Source organism: Apostichopus japonicus, chromosome 19 (genome assembly GCF_037975245.1).
Source record: "Apostichopus japonicus isolate 1M-3 chromosome 19, ASM3797524v1, whole genome shotgun sequence".
Taxonomy (NCBI): domain Eukaryota; kingdom Metazoa; phylum Echinodermata; class Holothuroidea; order Aspidochirotida; family Stichopodidae; genus Apostichopus; species Apostichopus japonicus.
Window position 1 is genome coordinate 12,685,129 of NC_092579.1, and position 6,000 is coordinate 12,691,128.

The window sequence follows — 6,000 nt, forward strand, 5'->3', positions numbered from 1 at the left end:
TTGTTAAGAAAATTATGGAGGAATCATGCAAATCAACCCCCTCTCCCGACCCCCCCCCCCCCAAATAAAAAGACTGTAAAGGAATCTTACTTGTGTGAAATTCTTTAAGTAAAATGGATTGAATTTCTTCTTCAAAGGAAGGCCTGTGGAACTGTCAATATGTGTGTAGAGCCCTTTCTCATTCACAGCCTTGACTCCATACGGCCCAAGCCAAGAGTTTTCGAGCTTCCCTCCTCTTCGGGCATCCTTTCTAGCATTCCGGACGAGAACACTTATAGAACCAACTTTGAAGCTCTGAATAAGACAAAATCCAGCATATATACGTAAACATCATAATACAATGTATATGTTGCCATTCATTTAACTACAGTGCAGTTTTCAATGCACAACATAGCATTATGTAATTACCTGTTTTGATTGCTGCCTTTAATCAAAACTCTTTTTTTGCCGTTCTTGGGCTTTGCCAATATTTTCTTTTACAAAACCTTTATGTCCTGCGACTGTGACATGAGTTGAAAAACCCTCTCCCGCTGTGCATCGCTGCAGCAGGAGATTCTGGTTGGACAATGGAGTCTTCAATGTCTACTGGTAACAATGGCTCTCTGGATATATGAAGATAATTAACAATCAATTATTCACAACACTTTGTTGACTGAAGAATAAATAAATTTTTATATATTTTATTTTCACTATTAAGACCCTGGAACCATAAATATGAGTCACATCACATACTCAAACCAGCAGAAATATAAAACAAAAGTATATTCTGTGCTGTTATAGGTCCAAATTGCATACCAGCTCAAAATATGATATATAACTGAAAAACAAAACCAATATCAGTGGCATTAATTGCATGTATCTAAATTAATTGGCATGCTTTTATAGTTTAATGAATGTTCATCTTTTGTACTTGCTGTACTTACTTAGGTTTTGCAACTTAAATAGGGTTATTGGTGGTCCTCTATTTAGCAGTTTTTTCCAGGACCCGGGATGTGTCAAATGAGATTTTATCCTATAGAGGATCAGTGTAGCTATGCAGGATTTTTCCAAACTCTCTTGTCCCTGATTGCTTTTCTCCGTATATGACCTTTACAAATGTAAACCTCTATTCAGCAATGGTAGGTTTGAATTATTACAAACCTTCCAAACGTCACAAGGAAAGGAGAAAGACCTGTAGAACCATGTTTTGCTGTAAGGTACCCCATGAGAATGTAAGACAGTGTTTCATCCCAGTCATCTTGGTTTTGATTGACAACTTTGATGAGTGACATTTGCATTTTGCAGTGTTTGGTTGAATCTTTCATCCAGCCCATTGGTCTGTGGGTGGTAGCTGAAGGATACTCTGTGGCCCACCCCTGTCATGTCAAACAGGGACTTGTTCAGAGCATTAACAAATTCTCCTCTTTGGTCTGAGATGACAATTTTCATGCACCCAAATCTAAATAAATGAAAAATTAAACAAGTTGTTAAAGAACTGGTTATGAGTAATGCAGTAAACTATTGGCATCTTCAGAGTGGCCGTGTGGTTTAATCAGGAGATTCTTTTAGCACTTTTTCAAAACAAGTACATTAAGCACTGACATAACACCTGGTCTTAGATGCACTGACCGTTATCCCACTAACATTTTATTAACATTAAGTTATAAAACAACTTCAAGAAATTCCTGTAACCATTTGGCCGCTTTCTGGGTCACAGGTAAAACTGAGAACAAATGCAGGTCTGCATAACTAACTTTATGCATAACTAACTGCATAACTAACTAAAAAATCTGCATAACTAACTAAAAAATATGTTATGTTATAAAAAAAAGTCTGCATAACTAACTAAAATATATGTTATGTAAAGTAAAAACAAAGTAGATGGATATATACCTGGCCATGGTTTCAAACAGAAAGTTTGCAACGGTTTATGCTGTTTTGTCTCTTACAGCAACAGCCTCTGGCCATTTTGAAAAATAGTCACATAGGGTTATGATGTACTTATTTCCATTGATGGTCTCTGCAAGGGGTCCAATCATATCCACACCCACCTAAAAAAAAGAAAGGAAAATAGCATTCAGAACCATACACAATCATATCAACTGATGTTCAAGTGATTTATGTCTGAGTTTTGTAGACAATATACTGCTATTAAGGATTTCCAATCATGCTGATATATACTTATTGAAAGTTAACAAAAGATTACTCGATGACTGAATGTGCTAAAAGCAGGTATTCTTACACTGCTAATAAGGTGCGTACAATCAACAATTCTTGTACAGAACAGAATGCTGTATCAAAGTTTGCAAATACTTTTGATACTGGACAGTGAAGCTTTTTTAATTTCAATGATTTAAATTGCATGATTTTGGCTTTTCTTGATTTAAAAGTATTACTGCTCACACTTTTCAGCACAAAGCTCGGTGGCTGTGTATTGCTCCTGTTAGTCTAAACTCTTTGATCTTTTCCGTATCGATCTTCTTAGATTTAATGTTGAATTTTCAGGGCACAGTCCTGACGAACGATATTTTCCAATGATACTGTACTCTTCATCGGTATCCAGCTCAGGAGAAGTCATCTTGTAATATCAGATCGGGCTAAGTAAGTTAACGGTCTCAACTCCTAATGCTTAACCGAAGGCCAGAACAGTGCGTGCAAATATGCAACTACTAAGAATTTTGTGTGCCTGCGCGTTACACATTGAAATGTATTGCTTAGCATAATAACAAGCATGGCCTGTGTTTAACAAATTTATGTCTTGTTGATCACTTTTCTTTGTTTTAGAACTTGGAACCTATTAAGAGTTTATATATCTTTTTTAGTAAGGTTATGAATTAATAACACGTTTGTCTACTCATTATTATTGCCTTTAAATGAATGTTTGATTGATGGTGGAGTGGCACCACCATTAAGAAAAGAACAACTTTTAGAAAATTTATAGATTGTCACACTTTTCTACCATCTTAAATATAATTTCCAGAATAGTTTTCAGGTCTGGTCAATTCTAATTCATGAATTGCAGATATTAATTATATTTTTTTCATTTAGAATAGAAGTTCTGTACTGTAATTTGAAAATTTGCTACCTTTGGCAACCGTGAAACGTGAACAGACCCAATTTCGAGGACGCTGATGTCAAACTCAAAGGTATAACAAACTTTCGTAAAATTTTGAAGACTTGCAGTGAGAGTTGTACAGTAAACCGCGAGAGTTGGCAGGCCTGCAAAACCCTAGCAATATAGTCTTCCACTTAAACGATTTTTGCTGATGTACTGAGTTTAGTCTAAGTCTTAACCCTATCGTTTTAAACTTCAGCCAGTGGCAGTAGGCCAAATTGTATAGGCCTAATGGAGTTTTTGGCTGAAACTGTAACTGTGTAAGGCCTAGCTAATTTAGAACTAGCCTTATGGCTGATAAGTCTGTTAACAAATCTTCAATCAAAGCGGTGTTGCATAGCATGCTAGGTGCTTACCCTAGGAGTATCTTAGGCTCAGCCATTACCATCTTCCATATACTTATTGCAATACCAACTGACTCGACCTGTTGTTGGCCAAAAAAGGGGATATTGAATATCTACCCCATTTGGTAATGCTAGGCATACTTAATGCTCCTCTGCACAAATTCATGATTAAACACACAGAGTATTATTTCAGTGGTCAAGCCAAACATGTCTTCAAGCACAGGAAAGTAGTGCTGGCCATTAGATTTAGAGCACTTATGTTTACAATCATACATGTTGACTGGTGAATTAATTAGGTGCGCTCAAGGATGAACCCTTGTGGCAGTATTTGGGGTAGTTTATCAAGTAACAAGTTCTTAATGCTCGAGTGAATTTGAGAAGGACTGTTTATCTATAGACAGTCTTGGCCTTCATGCATAGCATTAGACCTAGTAATATGTATGGCCGTGGCTATTCTTACGACTAGTCGTAACAATTATTTATAAAATATTCTTACGACATAAGGCAAATTCAAGCGCAGTAAAGTAAATAAAGCAACTGCGCATGTAGTAGGGGTAATCCTAACCCTACCTTTAACCCTAAACCCCAATCCTAACCCTAACACTAGCCCTAACCGGAAATTATTGTTACTCCTGGTCGTAAAAAATAGTACTCCTGTCATAAAAATAACAACTGCGCATGCGTAGTCGGAAATTATTCTTACAAACAGTCGTAAGAATAGCCACTTTGAATATGTATTGCTATGCCCATAGCAGTAGGATGGTGACTTCGAAGTTCGGACACTTAAGACTTAAAACACCCCAAAACTAAATCTTCTGGTATAAATCACCAGAAAATATACTTCATATGGTGGGAGAATTTTGTTATAGTACGATACACGGCCAAACTTTCTTTCCTGCTTGAACTGTTTTCACGTTGTTTTCCAAGAAGATTCTTCGTGATTGTGGAACTGGTATTTCTTTGCTAGAGTATTGCGAAGTTCGGACACGCAACCCACAGTGTGGCGCTGGTGATAAAATTGGTGGCGCAGTTGCTCTTTCAGTAATTATAACAGACTTCATAGATCTTCATCATTTTATTGGCAAATATGTAAGTAATTTCTTGCACACGGGTCATTTTGGAGAGAAAATAACTGTAGCTTCGTACTTTTTGGTGAAATTTGACTCTTCCTGTAGATTTTCATGGTGAAATCGTGTATTTCTTAGGGTGTCCGAACTTTCGCAGTATGCCGAACTTCGCAATACTGACTATACTAGTAGTAGGCTACTTCATATGGCCATATTCAACTTCAATTCCTATGATTGAGATACACAGCTAATTGTCTGCATATAGGTCCATTAAGCCTAACTCAGCCCAGCTACAGTCAGACTTTAGAATCTTGGTTACATTGGTTGCACTGGTATAAAGTTCTACTGTAGGTCTAGGCCTAGGCTAGGCTTGTTATAACTCAGTCGTATAACTCAGTCGTAGGCCTAGACATAGGAAGCCATATAGGCCTATGCTTGTTTGCTTTGATCTCAAATAAGTAGTAAGCCAAGCCTAAAATGGAACTAAACAGGAAATCCTGGACTTTATGACCAAAACATGCCGATCTACTCTTACTGTCGTAATACTAGTTGTTGAAGCCTAGCCTAGTACCGATTAGTAGTAGTGCCTATGGCCCTATGCATATCCCCACCTCAAACAGCTTGGTAGGCCTCTAGACCGTCATGCAGTTGAAATTTTGTCTCCCAAATCTTTCGTCTTTGTAGAAACGAACTCCATTTCGGTGGCTACATCAGGCCGCACAGCAAGGCAAGATGTTTTCTTTAAAACAATACAAAACCATTGTTAGCATACGCACGTTTTATACAAAATATGTGTTTGTAAAATTGTATGGCAGTGTCGTCTGCACATTTCAAAAAAGTTTTTTGATTTAGGGTGGCATACTCCTATTAGAGTCGATATCCATCCGCCCGATTGTTATTCTATCTCGGGAAATGTTCCAAAAAGCATCAGGAGAACATCTTTTTTTGACCCGTTATCAATATTGATTTTGGTTTTTTATTTTGTGGCTTGCATGTTGAAGAGCATGAATGACTAGAATGTCTTTACATATGTTATGTTTCTTCCTTGTCATCTTAATTGTTTATTTTAAAAACGTATGAAAACAGAAATTAAATAATAAGATCATTCAAGAAGCTTTTAAGTGCATGGATGGGAGCTAGGGGCTGGGGAGTTTTGTAGTTGAGCCAAACTTGGTTCAATTTAAAGGCATTGAAGAGTCGCCCAAAACCACGTTCGGCGATCTGAAAAAGTTAACTTTCCGTGGCTTGCAAGTGACGATTTGTTCGTGTCGCTACAAAGTGCAGACAGTACAGTACGGTAATGAAACGTGATACCTTGTTATATTTTAGCTGGACCTAAGATGTCCATCGCTGTATTGTCTGTACACTGTGTTGTAGGTATTGACCGCAGCTGTATGCACTGACTGTACACTAGTGTCTAATTACCGATGGTAGCAAGCTGTTTGTGTGTATTTTCTGGGATCGATGGTGGTGTCTAACACTTTTGTTACATCTC

The 6,000-nt window shown here is 37.4% G+C and overlaps 1 protein-coding gene across 36 annotated transcripts in view; it reads right to left on the reverse strand.

The window, feature by feature from the left end:
- The window catches only part of LOC139960617 (gamma-adducin-like), a 49,493-nt gene extending 44,071 nt beyond the window's left edge, over positions 1 to 5,422 (reverse strand). For 31 of the 36 annotated variants that reach the window (XM_071959119.1, XM_071959116.1, XM_071959105.1 and 28 more), the window contains exons 1-5: positions 5,117 to 5,413; positions 1,873 to 2,030; positions 1,141 to 1,438; positions 409 to 602; positions 91 to 294 (exon numbers count right to left, since the gene is read on the reverse strand). The gene's annotated coding sequence lies outside the window, so the exon portion shown is untranslated. Of the gene's footprint in view, positions 1 to 90; positions 603 to 1,140; positions 1,439 to 1,872; positions 2,031 to 2,382; positions 3,435 to 4,141; positions 4,172 to 5,116 lie in introns of those variants that run through there. The other 5 variants (XM_071959104.1, XM_071959112.1, XM_071959110.1 and 2 more) reach the window with 5 other exon arrangements.
- Between the last annotated feature and the right edge of the window lie 578 nt (positions 5,423 to 6,000).